This window comes from Eulemur rufifrons, chromosome 15, assembly GCF_041146395.1.
Source record: "Eulemur rufifrons isolate Redbay chromosome 15, OSU_ERuf_1, whole genome shotgun sequence".
NCBI classification, from domain to species: Eukaryota; Metazoa; Chordata; class Mammalia; order Primates; family Lemuridae; genus Eulemur; species Eulemur rufifrons.
This window is the reverse complement of record NC_090997.1, coordinates 56,916,486-56,941,045: the sequence shown is the minus strand read 5'-3', so window position 1 is coordinate 56,941,045 and position 24,560 is coordinate 56,916,486. Positions and strand designations below refer to the sequence as shown.

The 24,560-nt window shown below is 33.1% G+C and overlaps 1 protein-coding gene across 5 annotated transcripts in view; it reads right to left on the bottom strand.

The window, feature by feature from the left end:
* The window catches only part of GRIK2 (glutamate ionotropic receptor kainate type subunit 2), a 611,565-nt gene that overhangs the window by 70,032 nt on the left and 516,973 nt on the right, over nucleotides 1-24,560 (bottom strand). The window lies entirely within an intron of this gene.

The following is a 24,560-nucleotide window of genomic DNA, read 5'->3' as shown; positions in this document are numbered from 1 at the left end:
TAATTAAATATAATTACATGTAGTTGTATGTTTTATGTTAATAATTAATGTTATCTAACTAGTTATAACACAGGAAGCTAATGGTATTCAATAGGAATTCACTAATAGGCTTAGCATATATTTAATTAATCATATATGTTTTATATTAAGCATCATACACATAATAAGAATTTAATAAGTAGTTAAATTTTCATTAATTTTATATACAAAGAAAACTTAACTACTAAAAATGACCAAAGATCGATCTGTATTATGCCTAAAACTTAGATGTGTAGAAATTACTACAGCAAACTTATGTAATTACTTATGAAATTAATAAAGGATTACCACCTCTTTGTGTTTGTTTTGTTTGCATACTATTAAGATTTCATTTGCTATGATTTTAAAGGACCAACCTAAAATATAGCCGTATCAGTGTCTTCACTAATGCCTTGTACATACAAAAGAGTTCCCAAAATTTAATATAAACCAGTTAGCAATATGCTTCTCATGCAGTGATATGTAGATTATATTCCTTAAGCTAAGTGTATCCTGCAAATGTTTTCATCTGTGTAATGGGCTTTCATTTTTGAAAGATTCATTTATTCAACCAGTAAGTGGTAGGAACTATTTCAGGCATGATTTGCAGTAGAATGAATCTTCACTAATGGTCTGGAGCAATATCATAATCAGGTCTAGACATGATATTCTTTCACAACTTCACCAGTTCTTGAAAGAAAGTGAAGTACTAATGCATCAAAACAAAATAAAAAATATGAGTTGAGTTTTTATACTCAAGTATGCCTAATAGAAAAGGCAAATAAATCTCTGAATCTGTCATTGTGATACCATTTTAAATGCTTTCACTTCCTTCTATCAGTGCTAGTGTAATGACAAAACAGAGCTGTCAAAGTCAAACCATGGGGAAGAAAATATGAAAACTGAGTAATGTGTGGCTAGTACAGGTAATGCATCCAGTCAGACCATACCACCACATTCATTAATTGCTATATTACTCTGCTCTTTTTGAGTGTGAGGTATAACTCTCTCACACACACTAAATAAAATGAATGTAATAGTTTAAGGATAAATATCCATTATTCATAATTCTAAAATCTATATTCCTTTGTCACTTGAAGAAATAAAAAATAAGTCTTCATTTTTAGGATTTATCATTATAATTCACTAAAATAAAATCATCATATTTATGAGTGCTATGAAAAAGAGTCAAATGGAATTTAAATCATATCAAAAGTACATTTAGTTCCCTTTAATTGCTAATTTGCAAGAGACTGAAATCCAGACATAGAGATAAAAGTACATAAATTTATATTCAAATAGAGTTTCTCATAGTATAAAATGCATATGAGATGACCTTTATAAGGGAAACACTTTTTTTAATAGCACGAGGATAAAATATGCCATAGGCTTTATATTATATTATACTTTCTCTTTTTGGAGAGAAGATATGTAACATAATGAAGTAAAAATATTACATATATGCAAAATTTGATATAAATGAAGTTCCACACATATGTGCACCTCATCACTGGCTTTCCTTTTATTTGCTGTTTTTTCTTTTTTATTACCACTTTCTTTCCTGTTCTCTTCCACACCCTTCTATTGCAATGTATGCTCTCCACATCTATATTCTAAGAATCTTTTAAGGCCATCTGGGCTATACCTTCATATTTTATACCACCCAATGTTTACTTTTTGACTTCTATTATTAAGGGCTAACAGTATTTTGCATCTTTGTAGTCCTTGTGATTGTCTGGTGGAGAAGAGCATCATTTATTGACCACATCTGCTTTCCTAAGCAAAGCTTACACACAACACATTCAAAATAAGGTCCAAAAGACACAGGTATATATCAGAAGGCTAAAGATCTCCAAATCCATGGAAGACTTTACACTCTACATTCAAGAAGGATGCACAAAGCCAGAATGTCACTGAGAGAGATCTAAAATGGGCAGCCTTTTACTGATTTCCATTGCAGAGAAGATGCTCTTAAAGGTGAAGATTTTTTGTGTGTGTTTAATGTGTATACATATATGTATAAAACATACATGTATCTCATTCTAGTAGGGCAGTTGTTTGTTTCAGTTGAATTCTTTCCAAGTAACTGAGGAAGAACATTTGAGAACTGAAAGCAACCTTGGATATTCACTAAGGCCCAGAGAAAAATAAATGAATTTAAGTTCCAGTGTTCTAGTCAAGGAGGATACAATTAAGGAATAATTTTTTGTGGTACATTTTTTGTTGGCCAGGCACTACCTCATACACAAGTAATGACGTTAAGAATTCCTGGCCCAGACCTCTGTGTTATGGTGACAGCCAAACAAACAAACAAACAAAAAAATTTCATCCCCTACATTTCCAAATGATATTTCCACTAAGGATGGTAAATCCTTTCAGTTTAGAACCCTGGGTTATCATTTAAATTGAACATGGGTCAAAACTGTGTGTCTTCAGTCTTGCTCTTTCCCCATTACGTAAACACTTATCAGCTAATAACAATAAACCAATATTTTTAGAATTTTTAGTAAGTTTACATATTTGACATGTGAACATTAAATCTAGCTTAAGTTACTTCATGTAACTGTACTATATGAAGAACATGTAAGTTTCTTTTTAAAGCTTGGTTTTGCTCTGTGGAATTATTTAATTTGTTTTTGTTTTCTTTAAAATAAGTGACAAGGATGTCTATGCTATAAGTAATCTGACAAATATATTTTCCAAATTTTTTAAAAATCATGATTCTGTAATTCATTTTCTAAAAACAAAGAACAGAATATGAATTTCAAGAATCTGAAAACTCACATTTCAAAAAAAAACATCAACAAACCTATATTTAGGGATTGTTAGTACATGGTCACTATACTTTCCTAGAATATCCTTATCAAACATAATATATTCTTTTTGAAAATTATAAGAAATTATAGATACTTTCAGGTGATAAAAATTAAGATCTCTGTTTTGGACTTACATGAAATAAAATGGAGACTGAAAGTACATTTTTGATCAAGCAAAATATCTTGATCATTAAACCATTTCTTTAATATCCCAGAAGATAACAACATAAGCCAATGAATGGATCATGTAACACTGAAAATTCAATAAAATTTTGTCAGTACATTGTATGTGTTTATGCAATAGAGGGAAACTCTTGGTTTACATTTAACCCTAAAGATAGTGACATTCACCAGTATGAGAAAGAAATCAGTGATTAGAGACACAATGGTAATACTTTCCTTGTACCACACACAGTGTCTACACAAGATGGATATAGCAGGATTGAAATATAAACATTTAAACTTATGTGCAAAAATAACAACAATTTTTCTTTAGTTAACTTCATTTTGCTCTGGAGTTTTCATTTGCAATGATAATGGTGTATGTAGGGAATTTTGGAGGAGGGACAAAATATCAGCCAAAAGTTAATTGCTAACTAGACTTGCCAATTTTACTATTTTCCAGGTTAAAATTGTCAGTTTAGTGTGTATATTAAATCAATTAAAAGTTCAAGATCCCTGAGAAAGGTGGCTATTTATTGTCCAATTTGACAGTTTTGAGAATGAAGTCAGGATGCTAAAATAATTAAAAGGTATTCATTGACTTACTGCAGGTGAAAATTAGAAAAACTAGGCATATGAATTCCATCTGTTAGATGTGTTTCTCCCCTCTAAGGGAACTTCCTTATTCCTCCTTTTTCTAAATCCAGAATCTGAGTATAGAAAAAGCAGATTTACCTTTGCAGAAATAAAAAGAGGGGCTTCTGATTCCCATGCTGTCTCTGGGTTTTTCCATGCCACTAATGAGATGTTATTCATCCTGTAAGGTAACTGGCACTTGAGGTATACAAAAATGGTGCCATTTGGATCTTCTGGAGCATTTTTCTATAGTCTCCACTTTTGTCTAATCAAAGCACCTGTGTCCCATATGTAGTACTGAAGATATTATGATTCCCATATATACCAAAAGAAGTGATGGTAGCAGTTAATTCTCAGAAAATGGCTGTTTTTTTTTAACTCGATTTTTCTCCTTTCTCTTAAGCTTCACTAAACAGGGCCAGAAAGGCATTCTTCCTTTCTGTCTTAAATGACACATATGATTCAGATAAAACTGGACAAAAGAAGCTATTCTTCAGCTTCTTAAAAGGCTGAACATTCAGTCTACCAGCCCAGATTAAAATTGAGCAACTTAACTGTCATATATGTATGGTAATGTGGCTATATATGCAAACATCACAGAGTTCTACCTTAACTTCATACATTTTATTTTTATCAGACAATTATATTTATGAAGAGACTATTCAGGAAAAGGTGTAATCAGAGAAACACATGGGGGTTGACATGAGAATTACAGCATTTTCCTTCTACCAGGAAGAGAATAGACTCAAGATACCAGCAACTACCAAAGCTAAAGATCAAAAAGAGCACCCATCAATTACTTTTGTTGAAATTCGATGACAAATTGACATAAAAATGGATTTTCTTAGCTCCACAAATTCTAAGATTCCAGAATCATTTTATCCTTTATATTTGGCTTGAAATAATAGATGTGAAAATATAGTGCCTGACAAAGACTAAGAATTCAATAAATGTTTGTTTTTGTATTTGCTGCATTTCTTTCCTTCCATCTATCCAACAACCTATACATCCATCCAACTATTCTCTTACCTGAGACTTCCTGTGCCATTCTCCCTAAATATGCACTTCTGTCTTCCATCTGCTCAACTAAGAAAATCAGGCCATCCAAGTGAACCAGACTTCCTCATTTGCACTTCAAAATACCTTTTTACTTCCACTTTTCTTCTGCTCTGCCCATGTTATCTCAGAGGAAGAGAAAGCACTTTCCTTTCCATTGTGCTTCCCTTGAAAATTTTTCTCTCCTTCTAGGCCTTGTTCAAATGATAACTCCTTTGTAATTCAGCTTCCATCTCCCCCTTTCTTGAAATCTAATTTTAGAATTAACCACCATATTCTTGAATTCCTAGAAAACTCTGAGTCTATCACCATTGTAGTAACTTTCTTTTCCCCTAATATCTTGTAATCCACATGGCTGACACTTTAACTAAATTGTAAAATCTTTGAAGTCAAGGATCATTTACCTTTTTAAATTGACTCTTAGTGTCTAGTAGACGTTGGATATTGAGGATGCTCAGTCGATGATTTTTGAGCTAAATGATACTGATAATTTGGGCAATGCACCACAATATCTTTTAAATTCCCATATCCCTGTGCCTTGAAATTGAATAATCTCAGCGGGTCTTTCCCAGGTATCTAAGATGTAAACTTTAATTAATCTGTCTCTTATTATGTATTTTCCTCAGATTAATTATTAAGAAATATTATCAGGATCTTTTGGTAAAAATGGGATTATAGGAAGTAAATAATTTAAGTCCACAAAGCTGAGAAAACATAAATATGTCCATAAACTTGAAACTAAGAAATGGTGAGTGGGATGATGCCACCAGCCTGCTTGGGTCTGTGTTTGAGATCAGGCAGGGATGGCTGAGAATTCAGTTCATATGGCAAATAGAACACATGTGTTCCAGACAGGATGGCAGAATGGGGTGGGGCTCATTGTTTGATGTAGAAGAATGGGTGGAATTCTGTTGCCTGGGGATATGCCTTATAAACAGCTGCCCAAGTAGGGACCCAAGAAAACAGAGATAGCTGACTGACCAAAAAATAGTTTAAGTTGCCTGTTCTAAAAAAATTTGAGAGAATAATGGTTAATTTGTTACTTCAATTCTTGTATTTTTCAAAAGATAATTATTTTAATTTATTTACTATATTCTCTGTTTACTTTCCTGTAACTAATATAAATCTTTTAAATGGCTTCATGTGGTAATATAATTATTTCAGAAAAATATGAGTAAGCTGTATCAGAAACTTGAACATTCTTATTTAAAAACTTAGAAATCCAAATGAAGTAAATACAGAAATACTAATATTATACAAGCATACACATCATATCTTTAAAAGGTATTGACCAAAGCAATAGTTTGGTGGCACATAGTAAAAAATTAGTAAATGTTACTAATAGCTTAAAGATTGTTCACTGTACAATGTCTATTATAAAAATAAGAGCAAATGGTTTTAAAAAGCCTTGAGTAAGCCATACTATTCTTTTTATATTCCACCACAGCTCTTCTAATTCTTCTGACACTAATATAATACTTTGGAAATCCAACAAACTCCAATTCTATGTAGGGATCTCTAAGATATTACTTCCCTCAAAAACAACTCTTCCTTTCCTTTCTGACTCAAGAAAAGCAGTTACAGAAGTATGAGCAGTGGTAAAACATGGTTCCCTCATCCTACTGGAAAGAATCATGTGTACTTTGTCAAGTTCTCTTTAAAGATTTCAAAAAATGTTTGCTCTTTTAACAACCGCAGAAGCTCTGTGTGTTGGGGAGTGGAGAGGCATTATATTATGTTCAACGCATGCCTCAGTTCTTTATTCACGCATTCCCTTCTGCCTAACATCTTTCCTCACCCCCTCACCAGCATCCTTTCAAAAAATGTTAAATGTCACTTCTTCAAAGAAGCCCCTCTGACATCTAAGACAAATCTAGGCCTCCAGTTATATGTTTTCCTGCCAAATGCCATTTTCTTCCACAGAAACCACCACAGCTTTAATTGGTCATTTGTGGGGGGGAAAAAAAACTGGCTTCTCTCTTTCCTATACCATAGTCTTGGCTGCAGCAGGAGGACAGAGACTAGATGCTCACTAGAGCACCTGATGCTTAGTAGCAACTCAATGAATACTAAATATTTACTGAATGAATAAGGAGAGGGCAAAATATTCATAGGCTTAACAGACAGAGAATGTCTAACTTAAAAGACAAATTACACATATTAGTGTCCCTCTATCACTAAGGTGATGACAGAATACATGCTAGAAGTAAGAACCAGCTTCACAAAACTTTACCAAGGTAAAGCCCTTGCATGAAGTATAAGCCATCCTTCCCCACAGCAATCAAAAGGGAACTCTGGACGACCTCACTTCTATCAGAAGGGAACAAAAGGGAGTCACTTCTCACCCACCTCTTCTTATAACCAACACTCACAAGTTTTCCAGGGTGCCCTCTGGCATTTAGCAAACATCCCACCATGCCTCCACGCTCAGCCTCTTCTGTGAACATTCTACTCACCTTCCCCAACCATCCTTTCCAGTGACAGCTGCTTTTTCCAACAGCCTTTTGTCTCTGAGTGGAATATTGTCTCTCTTTTCCTATCATTGCCCTTTTCACATCATTTTCCCTTACTCCTTCCTAAGTTACACCATGCTTTTAAATCTTATGTCATCAGATCATAGCCTAAACATTGTCATTACTAAAAACTATAACTCTTCCATAATTACTTTCCTGCATTCCACTCTCTACTATTTCATATTTTTCCAAAACTATTTCAATCCTAAATGTTCCTTACTATCTCTTACCTTTTTTTGCTATTACACTAACTGAATTGGGGAGACTAGAACTGACTTGTTACTGTTTGTTTTTCACTATGCAAACACCTGGACATAACTAATTGGTTGGCAACATGACATGTTATCCAAAAAACTGACCACGGAAATTGGGATGTTGTGTTTCACGATTAACACAACACATAGAGATTGGAACAAAATAGTACTTGAGAAATATTCATATCACTACCATTAAGTAGTGTAACAAACTGGGGGAGAGGAGAGATTTAAAAGCTGCAGTTGGTGGTGCAAAATAACTGCCATTTATTTACTGATAGATTCCTAATGAATAGAAAACTGATCACTAGCAAGTGATTCTAAATATTATGTATATACTTTCCATAAAAGTGAGCTGTTTAATTATTAACATTTATACCCCAATGACATAGATTAATTCAACTACCTTTTCATAATATTTATATGGTTTCAGGTGTATCAACAATTCTACCAAAAAAAAAAAGAGGGAAATTGGCTTTTATATTCTAACTTCTTTCTGTCAGAAACTGCCAGACTGCTTCAAATCTATGTCATAAGATATTGAAGATATAATGATCATAAAGTGAATGATGTTCAAGGAGAAAAAAGTGAAATGAATGTAAGTATCCAACAGCTGCCAATCAGAATTAAATAATACAATGAAGTTATTACCTGACAGTCAAGAAAAGGACAACTCAATAGCAATGTATATTTCTATATTCAGTCATTTCCTAACAAATGCCATTTTTAAAAGATACAGATTATACATAGCAAAGATGTGAATACACTATTCTTAAACTTGTATAATTAAAGATGGAAATGTATGATCAAGTGTATACAACAACTGTCAGTTCCCTGATAAGGAGACCCTTCCCTTGTCTTTAATCTTGAAACACCTGTGATATATAGAATTTTAACACATCAGATTTGATCCCTAAAACACTGACATCTGAGCCATGCTCTGCATGAAGATGAGAAGTCACCTGGTAGCTAAGCTTATGGACTTATTCTCTAACAACAGAAATACGTGGGGCTCAGCAAAACCTTCATCAGCAGGAATGCACTGTCATGATCTTAAGATTTTTTATATGCAGAATGGAATTAAACTCACTTTATTTACAAGCAACCAAATGGACTGCTACATCTAACTCACAAGAATAACTTTCTTCAGGCCATTTCAAGTACATTTATCCACCTCCAGGAAAGTTTCTCAAGGATCTTTATTTAGTAGGTGTCATTTTCGAAATGGAGTATTTCTAGGAAAGAAAGCAAAACAAACCAAAAAAATAAAATAAAATAATAAGTGCTGTGGGAAAAGGCTTAAAGGACCGTGTGGGCAGGGTGATGCCTGAGAGAACAAAGTGTGCATTCCTGGAGAGGTCTTCCAAGAAAGATCTCTCTGCCAGAAAATCTTCCATGCTATAGAAGGAACAGGCTTGAGGTTTAATATAAATCCTCTGTGGAAACAGAGTTGGCTGACAGCCTCCAGCTCCTGCAGCTTTGGGTCCACTGTGGCTTTCACGCCAGAATCAAACTTCCTATGCTCTGCCCTCGGCCAGGGACTGAGGATGGTGAGGCTTCTAAATCTGGGCCATGCCTGCCTGATGTGGGATTCTTCCAAGGAGGAACACTTGCCTAGGGACTCCCCATTGGCTTGGCTGAGGCTGCTGCAGAAGGCCTGTGTGGTCTAAAGTTCTTCCTACTTTAATCCTCCTCCTCCCTCCTTATCTCCTTTCACACATGCCAGGCCTGAATTGCTGTCTCAAGGCAGTCCTTGCCTACTTCTGCTCCCTCCCTTCCCCTTCTTCTTTATCCCTTGCAGATATTTCCCAATAAATCTCTGCACATCAAGTTCCATCTTGGCATCTGCTTCAAAGAGGACTCAAACTCACCCACATAATGTTAATATTAATAGATACATTAACTCATAGGTATAAACTACACTCTTCTTATTTCCTATTACACCCTTTCTTTTAAAAAATCCTTCTCTTATTTAGTTAACACAATATGGCTTTTTAAATTCCTGTGTCCCTTTATTACTGTCACTGCCCATACCAGGTCACCCCTTCACTCACTTAAGTCATTGGTACCTGTGTCATCATGTTCTCCATTTGAATTTTTGATGAGATACTGCGACAATCGCATCCTCTTGTTTATCAGTTCAGTTTATCCCACTGCAGTTGTTTTTTTGTTTTTTGTTTTTTCCTGGGAGAGGCATAGAAATTCTGTCCACTAGCCTTTCTTTTCTGACCCTATGCCTCCTCCATTTTCTAATGTAATTTAACTCTATTAGTAGGAGTCCACAGAGTCCACAGATCATGTTTTTACTTTAACTTTTTAATTTTTTTATTGCAAAGTATTAAGGGGGCACAAATGTTTTAGGTTACATGGATCATTTTTATAATGCTTGATTCCTGGCTATATGTGTGCCCATCACCCAGATAGTGACCATAGTACCTATTAGGTTGCTTTATTCCCCTCACCACCTCTCCCTTCCCCCTTGGTTGCCTTCCACTGAGCTTTACTTCCCTCTGTGCACCTGTGTGCTCATGGGTTAGCTCCAATTTAATAGTGAGTACATGTGGGGTTTGTTTTTCCATTCTTGCAATACCTCACTTACGAAAATGGTCTCTAGCTCTATCCTATTAATAAGTGGGCAAAAGACATGAACAGAAGATTCTCAAAAGAATAAAGAAAAATGGCCAATAAACATATGAAAAAATGCTCAACATTGCTAATCATCAGGGAAATGCAAATTAAAACCACAATGACATATCACTTTACCCCAGTTAGGATGGCATTTATTAAAAATTCCAAAAACAATAAATGCTGGTGGATGCAGAGAGAAAGGAAGACTTACACACTGTTGGTGGGACTGCAAATTAGTACAACCTCTGTGGAAAACAGTATGGGGATTCCTCAAAGAACTAAAAGTACACAGATCATTTTTAAACTACTCTTTTTCCAGTAGCTTAAATTCTTGTGCTTTGTTATCCTTTGGTCACATTCATCTAAAAAACCTCCAAAAATCCACCCTTTTATTTCATGGCTATATTTAACCTACTCAATTCTGTTGAGAAAAATATATCACATAATAGAAGATAAGTTTCTTCAATGGTTACCAATCTCCACTGAGTGTTCAAAATTGCCCTATATTTTTACTGTTACCCAGTTTGTTCTCCAATTTTTCACTGTCTATCTTTACATAATTTCCATTTTCTTGAAATCTTGGATCTTGCTGCCTTCCCCCTCACCTTGGCCTCTTTCTCCTCCTCTCTTTCCAATACAAAGGTAGGCCCATCTACACCTACCCTCCATCCAAAGCTAAATGATTTCTGTATTTGTATATTATCATTTTGTTTTTTTCAGGAATTTTATGCCATCAATTATTTCCTGTGTCTACAGTTTTTCAATCTCTTTTCTATTTGCTCTTTCATCATCTGACCCAAAAGAAAAAAATAGGTTAAAGAGAGATCGATAGATAGATGGATAAAATAATTATTTACAATGAAATGACCTAAGAACTGCCTGACTCCACCTATGCTCCTTGACCTTCATTTTTGACACTATCTCTCCTTTTCCATTCTTAGGCAGTTAGTCAAACTACTTCTCCACATGAGTCATCTCCTTTCCTCAGCTCCAGTTTTTCCTCACTTCCACTTGTGCTTCTGCGATGAGTTTTGTGTCAGAAAGCCCAGCGGATTCCTCTTCATCTTTGTCTTACTTGACCTCTTAGTAGCACTGAACATTGTTGATAACAATGTTTTTCTCAGGACAAACCCTTTTCTTGGTTTCGCAGACATGACACACTACACATTGTCTACCTCTGGCTGCGCGTACTCTCTCTGTCTCTCTCTCTCTCTCTCTTTCTCTCTCTCTCACAGTCTCCTTTGTTGGGTCATTTTCCTCCAAAATCTTGGTTTATTAAGTGCCACAAGTCACTGACTAAATACCTGTCTCTTCATCCTGCACTTGGGTTTAGATGATTTCCTCTAATCTCAAGATTTATATTACAAGAGTTTTACTTCATCCCATCGCCCCTTGGGAAATGCCTACTTTAGAGTATACGGAAAAATAAGAACTGCTTATGTTTACAGATGTTAGACTGGTATTTTAAAATAAAATGGTTACAGGAAGATTTCTTGCCTCTTTTGCCTCTGCATATAAATGCATATATCATTGTTGCAAAAATACAATTTGTTTTAACAATAAAAATAATTGGAAAAGGAAATAATATAAACACAGGAGTACTTTTTAGCTAACAAAATATATGTGGAATAAGACAATTTACAGTTGTTAATATATCTCATTGGCTTCTCATTAATTTGATCAACAAATATTTCCAAATTTGTGAAAATTTTTCAAAATCTAAGACAAATTTTCTGAAATTTAGAAGTAGACATATCAAAGAGAAATTGAAATACATAGCAAGGAATACATTGATGAATACTTGGGAGATCATCTGCCTTTTCTACAGCTGCTGTCATACCAAAATAATGCTAAACTGGTGGAATTATGTTTTCTCTTCAATGGGAATTGGAGAGTATTCTTTGTCTAAAAGTAAGATTGACAATGATTGCTGTTTGTGGCATTTAGCTTTGTCTTCATTTCTGCAAAAATTTTTTCTTTCAACTTAAATTCAAATGTTGAAACTGTTTGAGATGGGCACATTTTTGTTGCCAAAATCTTAGGGAAAAAAATCCTTACTTTGGTTCATTTGATTGGCTTTAGATTTCACTCGCTTGTTTATTTATTCATTTATTAATTAATGCAACAAATATGTATTGAAAATATGCATAGGCATAAGTTTGCAAAGACAAAAAAAGCATAAATGTTATAGACACAAAAATAAGCAAGTGGTTTTAGAAGTGTTCTAAAAAGGCTTCCCAGAGAAAATGCTTATCATGGATTAGAAGAATCAATATTGTTAAAATGTACATACTACTCAAAACAATCTACAGATTTAATGCAATCCTCATCAAAAGACCAATGGCATTCTTCAAAGAAATAGAAAAAATAATTCTAAAATTTACATGGAGCACAAAAGACCCAGAATAGCTCAAGCCATCTGAGCAAAAAGATCAAAATTGGAGGAATCGTATTACCTGACTTCAAATTATACTGCTCAGCTCTAGTAACCAAAACAGCATGGTATTGGCTTAAAAACAGACATATGGACCAATGGAATAGAATAGAGAACCCAGAATTAAATCTGCGTATCTCTAGTGAACTTACAGGTGCCAAAAATATACAGTGGGGAAATGACAGTCTCTAATAAATGGTGCTGGGAAAACTGGATATCCATATGAAGAAGAATGAAACTAGACCATTATCTCTCACTGCATACAAAATCAAAGCAAAATGGATTGAACACTTAAATCAAAGACCTGAAACTATAAAACTACAAAAAGAAAACTTTGGGAAAAGGCTTCAGGACATTGGCCTGGGCAAGGATTTCTTGAGTAATACCCCAAAGCACAGGCAGCCAAAGAAAATTGGACAAGTGAGATTACATCAAGCTAAAAAGCTTCTGCATGACAAGAAACAATCAACAAACTGAAGAGACAACTCACAGAATGGGAGAAAATACTCACAAACTACCCATCTGACAAGGGATTAATAACTAGAATACATAAGGAGCTTCAACCAAATAGAAAAACACACAAACAAACAAATAATCCAATTAAAAATGGGCAAAAATCTGAGTAGACATTTCTCAAAAGAAAACATACAGATGGCCAATGGGTATATGAAAAACACTCAACATCATTTAGTCATCAGAGAAACGTAAATAAAAACTACAATGAGATACCATCTCACCCCAGTTAAAATGCCTTTTATCAAAAAGACAGACAATAATGAATGCTGACGAGGATGTGGAGAAAGGTGAACACTTGTACACTGTTGGAGGGAAGATAAATTAGTGCAACCAGTATGAAAAACAGTATGGAGGTTCCTCAAACAACTGAGAATAGAACTACCAAATTACCTGGCAATTCCACTACTCGCTATATATTCAAAAGAAGGGAATTCAGTATATCAAAAAGATATCTGCACTCTCCTGTTTATTGCAGCACTATTGACAATAGCCAAGATTTGGAATCAACCTAAGTGTCCATTAATGGATGAATGGATACAGAAATTGTGGTACATATACACAGTGCAATATTATATAGCCACAAAAATGAATGAGCTACCTTTTGCAACAATGTCGATGGACCTGGAGAACATTATGTTAAGTGAAATAAGCCAAGCACAGAAAGACAAATCTCATTTGTTTTCACTCACATGTGGGAACCAAATATTAAAAATGATCTCATGGAGACAGAGAGTAGAATGATGGTTACCAGAGGCTGATAAGGTAGCAGGGAGGGGGTGATAAAGTAGAGATGGTTAATGAGTGCAAAATTATAGATAGATAGAATGGACAATATTTGATAGCACACAAAGTGACTACAGTCAACAATAAGGTATGGTATACTTTAAAATAACTAAAAGAATGGCATTGGAATGTTCTTAACCCAAAGAAATAATAAATGCCTGAGGTGATAGATACCCCAATTACCGTGATTTGATTAATATACATTATATGCCTGTTTCAAAACATCACATGTACCCTATAAAGATATACAACTATTATGCCCCCATAATGATGAAAAATTTAAAAAACTGAATTAGACAGGTAAGTTGGTCAAAAATATTATAAGGAGAAAGAGACAGTTATGCAAATATTTAGAAGCACTCTTCTTCTTCTTCAAGCAAGAAAATAAACTGAGAATAGTAAAAACTAGAGGGTTCAAAAGGTGATTTTAAGCATGGAGGCATTATTAAAACTCCAAATGTCTCTCATAGCATTCTCAAACCAACCAGTTGCTGGCCAAACCCTTTATGTTGCTGTTTACCTTTACTGTAATTTATACTTGGGTTTATCTGAGGCATGTACTCCTATGTGTGTATTCATTAAAATCTTATCTATAAAGATTAATGTGTTGGCTCAAATATTATGCACTAAAACCAAAAACATATTCTCTGAACAAAGAAAGAAAACTTTATTAGTGAGCAAACTTAAATTATCTTTTCCGAAATTATCCTTTTTGGCATTGAACTGACCATACCCTCTCTATCATAGTTTTCAAACATTGACAATTATCTCAATATTACTCCTTATTTTGTCCTTTATCCCTTCTATGGGTCAAAATAAATTATCTGAGATCATTATTCATATTTTCATAGGTCTTTCTCTTAAAAATAGCACATAACAATTTGGGGGAAAATGTACAAGAAATCAAAAGTATTCTTTTGAGAAATAGCATAAATTAAAATATGGGCTACAGAGCAAGTATTTTGATGTAATACAAACCTAAAATTTGTATCATTGAATTAAAAACTGGATAAAAATAAATTCTATCATATTCTAATAATTCATATTTTTAAAGAGAAGTATTAAATCCTTCTTTAAATGTATCTCATGAACTATTAATACAATGGCAGCTTGCTGCCACAATCATGCATTTTAAAAACACACAATCAAACTCTTTTCAACAGTTGGAAATTACATATAATTCCTTTTGTTTTAAAAATTACATTGCTATTCCATATCTGATGTAAGATTTTTTTCTAAAGAAATATATTTTATGCTTGAAAGTCTTCTATTAAATCATTTTATTATACTTCAAAACAAATTTATAAAGTATTAAAATTAAATCCATTTAAAATTCACTGTCATGAGGCTTTAAAGCTTAAATTATTCTTCTGCCTTGAGTTACAATTAAAATTAATTTTAATCTACAACTGAAAAAATGTACTAAAATTTTTAAATAAATAATGAGTAAATTTTTACTGGAAACGCATCTTTCATAGAGATGAGGGGCAGATTTATAGCGTCCTCGATAGAGGAGACTTCTCAAATATCAGTATTTCTAGTTAATTTTTTTGCATATGCCATGGAGTTTTTTTTGTTTGCCTCAGCAAACGAAAATGAGTGTAAAAGAGTATGCATTTATTTTACCAAGTTCAAGAAGTACAAATGTGAAAGGGAAGTGAGAAGAAAGAGCAGACATAAAGCATGTACCTGCAGGCTTGTTCTCAGGAAGATCAGTGTTAGGAATTGCACATATTGAAGTTCAGGATCTAGAAATATTAAAATGATTGTTTCATATTGTGGAGTATAGATATTATTAGCAGACTCTCTGGGGATTATCTGATTCCATATTTTTATGTTCTTTTGACTGACCTTCATTGACCAGAATGGTAGCAATTTTGTAGGAGTAGTAGTTATCTTGTAAAAATTGATAGAAATGCAAATTATTTTTGTCTGTAGCAATGGAAATTTATTTTACCCAGTAGAGAAAATATTTGTTTCCACTCCGTAGAAAAGATAACTCCTAAATATCTCATTTACTACAGATAAATGATGCTAAGCAGTTCTGCATCTATTAGCAAATGCATTTCAGCATTCTTGTGTGTATCTATGTGTGTGTATGTGTCCTTCAAACTCTCCTTTGAACCATAATTAATAATTGAATAAAAGCTTCATCATGCATTCAGCTTATATTTGCATAAGATTCATTTTTTTTTAACTTTTATAAATTGTACTTTATTATTTTTGTAGATCATTCACCAAGATGGATTGGTAGATTTACCTGACAGAGCCAAATAAATTATATCATTGGAGAAGTGCACCTCTAGGGCTTTTTAAGAGAAGGCACATCTTTTCTGGTTCCCAGAGAGAATCTCAAGTGTCAATAGAACTTTACCTTTTTTGACTCTCCAGTGCTCTCTTTTTTCCCCCTTTCTATTATTCCCCCTATTGTTGATATGTTTGTTGTTTGTTTTCCCCCTTTGGTTTGGTTTTTGGTTTTGTTTGTTTTTTTTTTTAAGTTTCTAGGTCTTTCCAGGATAGTAAATTATACCCCATCAGTGACAGCAGTGATTGAGAATTTAGTTTTCTGCTCTAACCATTCAGCGATCTCCACCACATAAATGATGAAACTGTTTTCTACTGGGTGAAAAGTTACTGAGATTTTGGTTTGTTAGACTTTTTGTTTATCTGTCTGTTTGCTTAGGGCTCAAAGCAATTGGGAAAATGTTTCATACCCACTGGGAAGAAAAATGCTTATTCAATATGTGGACTAGAAAGTTTGTGGGTTTTTTGTGTTTCTTTTTGACCCTGGGCTGGGGTGGTAGGACTGCAGCTGTCTTTGTGACTATGTATCTTTGTGTCTGCAATTGAGAAAGGTCTTGGCTTCTGTCTACACAGGATATAAACTTTAAACCATAACATTTCTTAAAGAATCATTCTTCTGATTAGTTTATAGAAACAAATAAGCGCTTATATAAATTGAATATTCACAAATACAAAATTTAAAAAAAATTATAATATATGAATTATGATTACCTCTAAAAGATGCTGCCAAAAAAACATTTTCTGTAAAAATCCAAATCAAGACTAGTTTAATAATAATGATTTAAAGAAGAAAAACAGTTGTATGACTTTATATAAATTATCAATGTTAAGTAATGCAAGTATGTATTTCATTTTTATAAAATTTAGGATGGATTTCTCATGAAAAGTCTACTTAATCTGAATTTCCAAAAGTTCTTGTACTGGGCTACTAATCAAACAAGCTAAACTTACTCCTATTTAAATGTTTAATATTATAAAAAATATACTTTAAAATAAGTTGAATCATAATTTTCTCAATCTTTTTATACCAACAGTAATTTTGGTTTGTAATGTGTCAGCTTAAACAAAGTTTCCAAGATCTTCAGGTAACTTAAAACTTAGACTGATACTAAATTGAGTTAGTTAATGCATAATCATTAGATACATAAATACTTTCTAAGATAAAATACTGAAATATTGATTACCAAATATAATATTAAGTTTATTTTCTTATTAATAGAAGTCTATTTTGACATTCAATAAAACCTGAGTATATATTGCAATTTGTAGAGGGCATGAAAAAAAAAATTGTATTTGCCTTTTGTTATAACACCTATCTGAAAAGAAACCATGAAATGTATTAAAAATTTTCTCAGGTTGCTCAGTTTTGATGACCTTTTTTTAAAGATATCCTACCACAATCTAGGGCCACAGGTGAGAGCACGTGGGGAGAGGATAGGCCTGTCAAATACTAGTTCCTCTCCCTGTTTCAACCCAAACTACTCTGCTTTTGGCAGTTTTACATATCAGTATCTCTTCAAAGAAAAAGTTTCATGACTTTAGGAAGCTTAAGAAGCACTCTTTTCTCCTCAAGTTACCCATTTATCTATCTATGACTCTCACTATTCTTCTATAACTCAACACTTAATCCAAACCAAACCACTCACTTTTGACTGTATATATTCTGCTTTCCTCCTCTTACCCACTTAGGAGCAGCATCTCCCTCATCTCTAAATTTCCAAATCTTGCCCATCTGTTTAGGATTCAGCTTCAATGTCATGTTCTCCTCATAAAGATCACACACATTTCCCTTATAAAAAAGGAAAAGTGGATATTTAATTTATTTTTCTTTATAGTTTTTCTTATATAAATGTTAATTATAACATTATTTTTTATCAAGACAACACATATTTTAATAACAAGAGTCATAATTGCTATTAAATACATTCATAAATCTTCTTCCTCAATCCACAAACCTACAATCTCCTCTCAAAAAAAAAAAAAAAAAATCTAAACTACAAAGTGAGTAGGAGAAGTCAGATGGGCAGAAGTTGTCACATCTTACCATGAAAAGGGGAAAAAGAATAAAAGAAGTATAATGCTCTGTTAGAACATTAATCCAGTACTGCAATAATTTTTCTTTTATAAATATGCAAACCAAACCAAAAGATTTATTCAAAGGACTAGGTATGAAATTTAGCTTTCCAATGCATTTGCTGTTACACTTGCTTATCTGACTAGGTTGAGTATGAGTTATAAATCATTCGTCCTGTTTCTTCATCCATTGAATCATTTATACATCAACGATTTCTTGATCGTTGCCACTGGTTATATTATGTGCTCAGGTAAAAAAGATGACTAGAATATTCAGATCCTCAATATATCTTGTTCTAAAGTTAAGATCCAAACAACTAATTGGAATACAGTAGATTTAGTAATGTGCTTATTACTTCAAGGAACTCCCTTCAGCCTTGTCAAACTATATCCATTCACTCAATCACTTATTTTATGATAATGTTCCTAATTCCTCCTCTACTTCTGCCCTAAGTCAATCAATCATCTCATTCTTCATGCTACCAAAAGTCTTTGTTTCTTTCATATTAATTTATTACACTATAAGGAAATTATTTGTTTATATATTGATATTACCTAAATAAAATTGTTTTATTTTGTAACTAAAATATTTGTTAAAATACAAAGCACATTGTTCCACAGAATGAGAATAATGAACTTTAATTTGGAAAGTGCCATGTAAAATGTATGTTCTGATAATGGCAAATGATGGTAGACAGTGAGTACATTTTTCTGATGAGGGAGACTATTTACAGATTCACTTACCTGCATGGAGAATTTGGCACAGAAACTTATACACAAAGTACATGGAATCACTAAATATTTATTGGTTACATACTACACATAAGGTGTTACATTACCTAATGTGGATTACAGAGAAATATAAATCACACGGATATTGTGATGATTCCAAAAAGAAAATGCATCATTTATGAGTTGCCTTTGGGGAAATATAATGCCAGTTGTTATTGCAATGCCCTTTATACAGACAGGGATTATTTTATCAAATATATTTTTCTCTAAGTATTATTACACTTCGTTCATAGATTTATTTAAATGTGGAGGAAATAACCAGTACCATATCACACTTTAAATTTTAAACTATAAAAACTGACTCCAAAGAAAAGAAAATATGAAAGAAAATATACATTGTGTATGTGTGTATATGTAATTTTTAAAACTTTCTACAGATAAAAGCCCAGGACCAGATAGCTTTACTGGTAAAATCTGCCAAACATTTAAAGCAGAATTAAAACCAATCCTTCATAAACTCTTCCAAAAAGTGAAAGAGGCCAGAACACTTTCCAACTCATTCTATGAGGCCAGTATCACCCTGACACCAAAACCAAAAACATTGTAAGAAAAAAAAAACAACTATATACCAATATCTTTTATGAATATAGATTCAAAATCCCTCAACAAAATACTACCAAATCGAATCTGGTATGACATAGAAATGAGTGTACACACAGCCCAAGTCAGATATATTACAAGAATTCAAGGTTGTTTTAAAATGCAAAATCAATTAATGTAATACACCTCAAAAAACCACACGACCATCTTAATAGACTCAGAAAAAATATTTGACATATCCAACAACTCTTTATGATAAAAACACTGAAACATTAGGGAGAGAAAGAATGCCTTCAACCTTACATAGGACATCTATGAAAAACCCACACCTAATACCATAATAATGGTGAAAGACCAAATGAATTACATCAAAAGCCATTCCATTTACTTCCACAATTGTTTTTAAGAGTGCAGTGTCTAGAAGTGGTAACAGATAGTTAAAAGATGAATTCATTCTGATTTGCTAAGGACTAAACCTTAGTGTCTCAACTCTCTTAAATATTTTGTATACATCACGTTAAAGAAATCTAGATAGAAGTTACAGGATTATTCCTTCACAGTTTATGGGTTACAATAACTGCAGTTTACATAGGAGTTTCATGTATATAAAGATGTAACATTTAAAAGCAAATAAAGATTATGGATTTCCAGTTTTAAAAGGTGTGTGGCTAACTGTACCCAAGGATTTCTCTGCTAAGATAACATTAAAATATATTAATGTGGTAAGATACACAAAAAGATGACTACTCACAATACAGAAAATTAGCATTGATAAACTGATAAAATTTATTGCTGAAGTCTGAAATAAATGTATTTCACTAAAGGATGCTTGAACTGAATTAAAAATACAATCCGTGGCCCACCTTTGCTAGAAATAAAATGCTACTACCAGGTTGAAAGGTGGCAGGCATACCATTGTTTGTATCTCTACACTATACCACTTCTCAGCTCTCTTCAATCCACTTTATTCTCTTCAATCCAGTAAACTTGGCAGCTATCCTTCACCTTCATAGTTACTGATTTTCAGACAGGTAAATGTATTTCCTAGGTCTCATTACTGTCAGTATTTCTGTTCTGTGTTAATTTAGGTGCTACAGCTGATAGAAAATAACTGGACATGTAGTGGGGAAGAGGAGATTGTCCTTACCAGAGGAGGATACAGCTAGCAGGGTAGTCCTCATTTGTCATAAAAATGGGGGGCAGATAAGAAAATCCCTGGAAGGAGGGATATAGTCCACCATACAGAGCATCAGAAAGTCAGGCTTTGAAGGTAGAACATGCTATTTCAAGCCCGAGGGGCCATATTAAAACAAAACAAAACACACTCACACAAAAAACTTTGGATGCTAAGAATTGGACTACAAACTTTGCACGTAAGCCTGCTTTCATGTTTTAATGGATAGAGAGATTTATTCAACTAGCCTGTAGTCAACAACATGTCTCAATCAAATTCCATTCACTGAAGATTGAGAAAAACATAAAACCATCAAAGTGAGGCCAAATAACATGGAAAGGAACATTGTCTTGATAACTTAAAGAAAAAAGCAGATTTCAGAAAATGATTAATTACTAGCAATAGAAAAAAATTATAAACCTATTTTAATCCCAATTTTTAGTGATACAAGAATTATTAAAATTATAAACCTAATTTTTAGTGATGCAAGAATAAAAGACTTTATAAAATACGTAAGAAAACTCATAAAGTGAAAACAGGTGAAAATTTAAAAACAAGAAATCAGGAGATGGAAAAGAGAAATGGAGATTAGAAAGACTTGCAAGGGAACTAAATATACTGTGAAATAAAAATCAATATTGCAGCCAATAAAAGGCAGAATAACATTTTGAAAATGGACTCAATGGTACGGAGGACTAACTTTAATGTCTTTTCCAGAATGTTAGGAAAAGAAAAAAGAAGTAAAAAATGAGAAAGTTATTTGATAGAGGTAATAAAACTGATGGCAAATCTCACTCATTTCTCATTCTCTCATTTCTGTTCTGTCCCTGAAGATGAAATAAGCATGATTGGGACAGATAACATTTTCAAAAAGATAATTGAAATGAAGTTTCCAAAACTGAAAGCAAACCTGAGTGTGTAAATCAAAAGAATTTGATCCATTTCTATCACAATCAAACCTAGGCATTTAACGTAATTATAATAAAAAAATTCTATGTAGGTGAAAGAAATGAGCATTGTTGCCTACAAAAAAAAAAAAAAACCCTACAACAAAAACAAACAAAAATGCTGTCTCTGTCTTCCTTTTCATCATGGAGATCCACAAGAAAATTCAAGACAGGATAGAACATGGGCACTATTTTTAGCACAAAATTAAATTGCCAAGACTTTATTAATCAATGAGTGTGTATATTTGAAGTTAATAAAACAAACAATTATTTGGGTTTATATTTTCAGAACACAACTTTAACTTTAAATAGTGGGTGTGCTGGAGGCAATTGCACATTTGGTGAATACTCCAGTAATTGCCATGTCAAGATTCTGTAATTGTGCCTCAGTGCACATTACATTTGCCCTGGGTTTGTCTCAAATTGGCAATTTCATATCTGTTTATTTACTTTGCTTAATGAAGGTATGTAGCTTGTTTGTTTTGCTTCAAAACCTTTTTAATATTTGATTCTGTGTCTGAAAACTTTGCATGCGTGTATATTGTTATGTATATAAATAGATAAGAACAGATCACATGTTAAAATAGCATTGCTGATTAACACAGCTTCTGGTTTAGCTCTATAAACTCATAAGTTGTAGCTTATGTAGTTGTAGCTTACTTTCTTGATAAATGGAAAAGCTGTGTTTAAAAGAAAAAAGCAGCTCTAAGACCCTGCAAATCATTTTCTGTTTGGAAGACATAGGAATATGAATATAATAAATATAATTGCTTTACATTCACACATCCACCCATCACTTTTACTATTTCATACTATCATCATCACCACATAAAACTTAACTCAGTTTTTCTAATGTCTGTTTTAGTACACATAATAATTAAAAATTTTAAAAAAATTTAAATATTTAAAAAACTGACCCCCCCAAAAAAAATTCTATGTAAAATAATACTATTTCCCAAACACACAAACCAAAAAAAGTCACTTTTTTAAATCAAATTGAGTTTAGAGGACATTTCTTTAAAATAAACACTTGTCAAGAATTCCATAGTTTCTACATTTTGGTAAATGTTCACACAGACCTCTTCATTCCAATGTGAAGACTGCCAAGCATTCATCAGAGCTAATCAGTGTTTTCTGAAATAATTAGCACTAACAATAACATTCTCCTAGGGGGAGAAACAGGTCTGACAACTATCAAAAGTTAAAATATCGTTGTAGATGCTCAGGATTATAGAAAAAGATATTTAATGTACCTACCAATGTCTGAAAGATTACTCTCAGAATGTATATATTGAAATAAAGATAACACTTTGGATCATGGTAGTTGTCTGTCATGTTTAATTAATGCCTATGTTATAATAAGAGGCAAGCTTTCAACATCCAGTGCGTTTTTATCCAAAATTATATGCATGTTTTAACAAAGCAAGTAAATGTAAATAAAGGTGATGTCTTTAAATAAGCAAATGTTTCTCTTGTATCACATTTTCTCAGCCTTGCTAAAACACAATCATTAATGAGCTGAATGCCATTTACATAAATCTCTGTTCATTAAAAAAAAATCCTTGTTTATTGGTTAAGAAATTTAGTGGAATGGAGACTTCAAAGAATTTTTTAAACCATATTAAAAGAATGATGTGCCAATTTTTGAGTTTTTAAAATCCAAGTTACTTTGAATAGTCATTTACTCAAAAAACTTGCAAAGAGTTAAAGTATATTTTCAAATATTACTGCACACTGAACTATCTTTCCTAAAATAATACCTTAATAATATTATAAGTAAAAAAATACTATAATAATATTAAAAAGTATATTGCAATAACAAACTTCAGTAATATTAGCAAGATTTTGAAGATATTTCAGTCTTCAAAAACAAAATAAACAAAAATTACAAAAAGAGTATTATAATTATAAACAAAAATTATAAAAAGAGTATAATATAAAAAAGCAAAAAGCATAAACAGCAAAGAAATATACATGCCTAATAACCAAGTACCCACCAATACATAAGTGGATTAAATGTGGTATATGTATACCATGGAATTCTACTCAGCCATAAAAAACAATGGTGATCTAGCACCTCCTGTATTATCCTGGGTAGAACTGGAGCCCATTCTACTAAGTGAAGTATCACAAGAATGGGAAAAACAAGCACCACATGTACTCACCATCAAATTGGTATTAACTGAATTAACTGACCAACACTTAAGTGCACATATAGTAGTAACATTCATCCGGTGTCAGGCAGGTGGGAAGGGGGAGAAAGGGATGGGTATATTCACACCTAATGGGTGCAGCGCACACTATCTGGGGGATGAACACACTTGAAGCTCTGACTCGGGTGGGGCAAAGGCAATACATGTAACCTAAACATTTGTACTCTCATAATATGCAGAAAAAAAGTAAAAAATTAATAAAATTTAAAAAAATGTTTAATGCTGACAATGATCAAAGAAATTCAAATTAAAATCATTTCCCTTATTAAAAATTATCAATACTTGGCTGCGTACGGTGGCTCACATCTGTAATCCTAGCACTTTGGGAGGTCAAGGGGAGGATTGCTAGTGCTCCGGAGTTCAAGACCAGCCTGCGCAAGAGCGAGACCCCATCTCTACTAAAAATAGAAAAATTAGCCAGGTGTCGCGGCACACGCCTGTAGTCCCAGCTACTCAGGAGGCTGAGGCAAGAGGATCGCTTCAGCCCAGGAGTTTGAGGTTGCGTGAACTATGATGATACCACTGCAATCTACCCGGGGTGACAGAGCGAGACTGTATCAAAAAAAAAAAAAAATTGTCAATACTCTAGTTTATAATTCACACTATAAGTGAGAGTGGGAAGAAAGAAGCATTCTCTCACATATTGTTAATATTAAAATTGCTTTAATATTTCTAATGGGTATTCTGTCAAGTGATCAAGA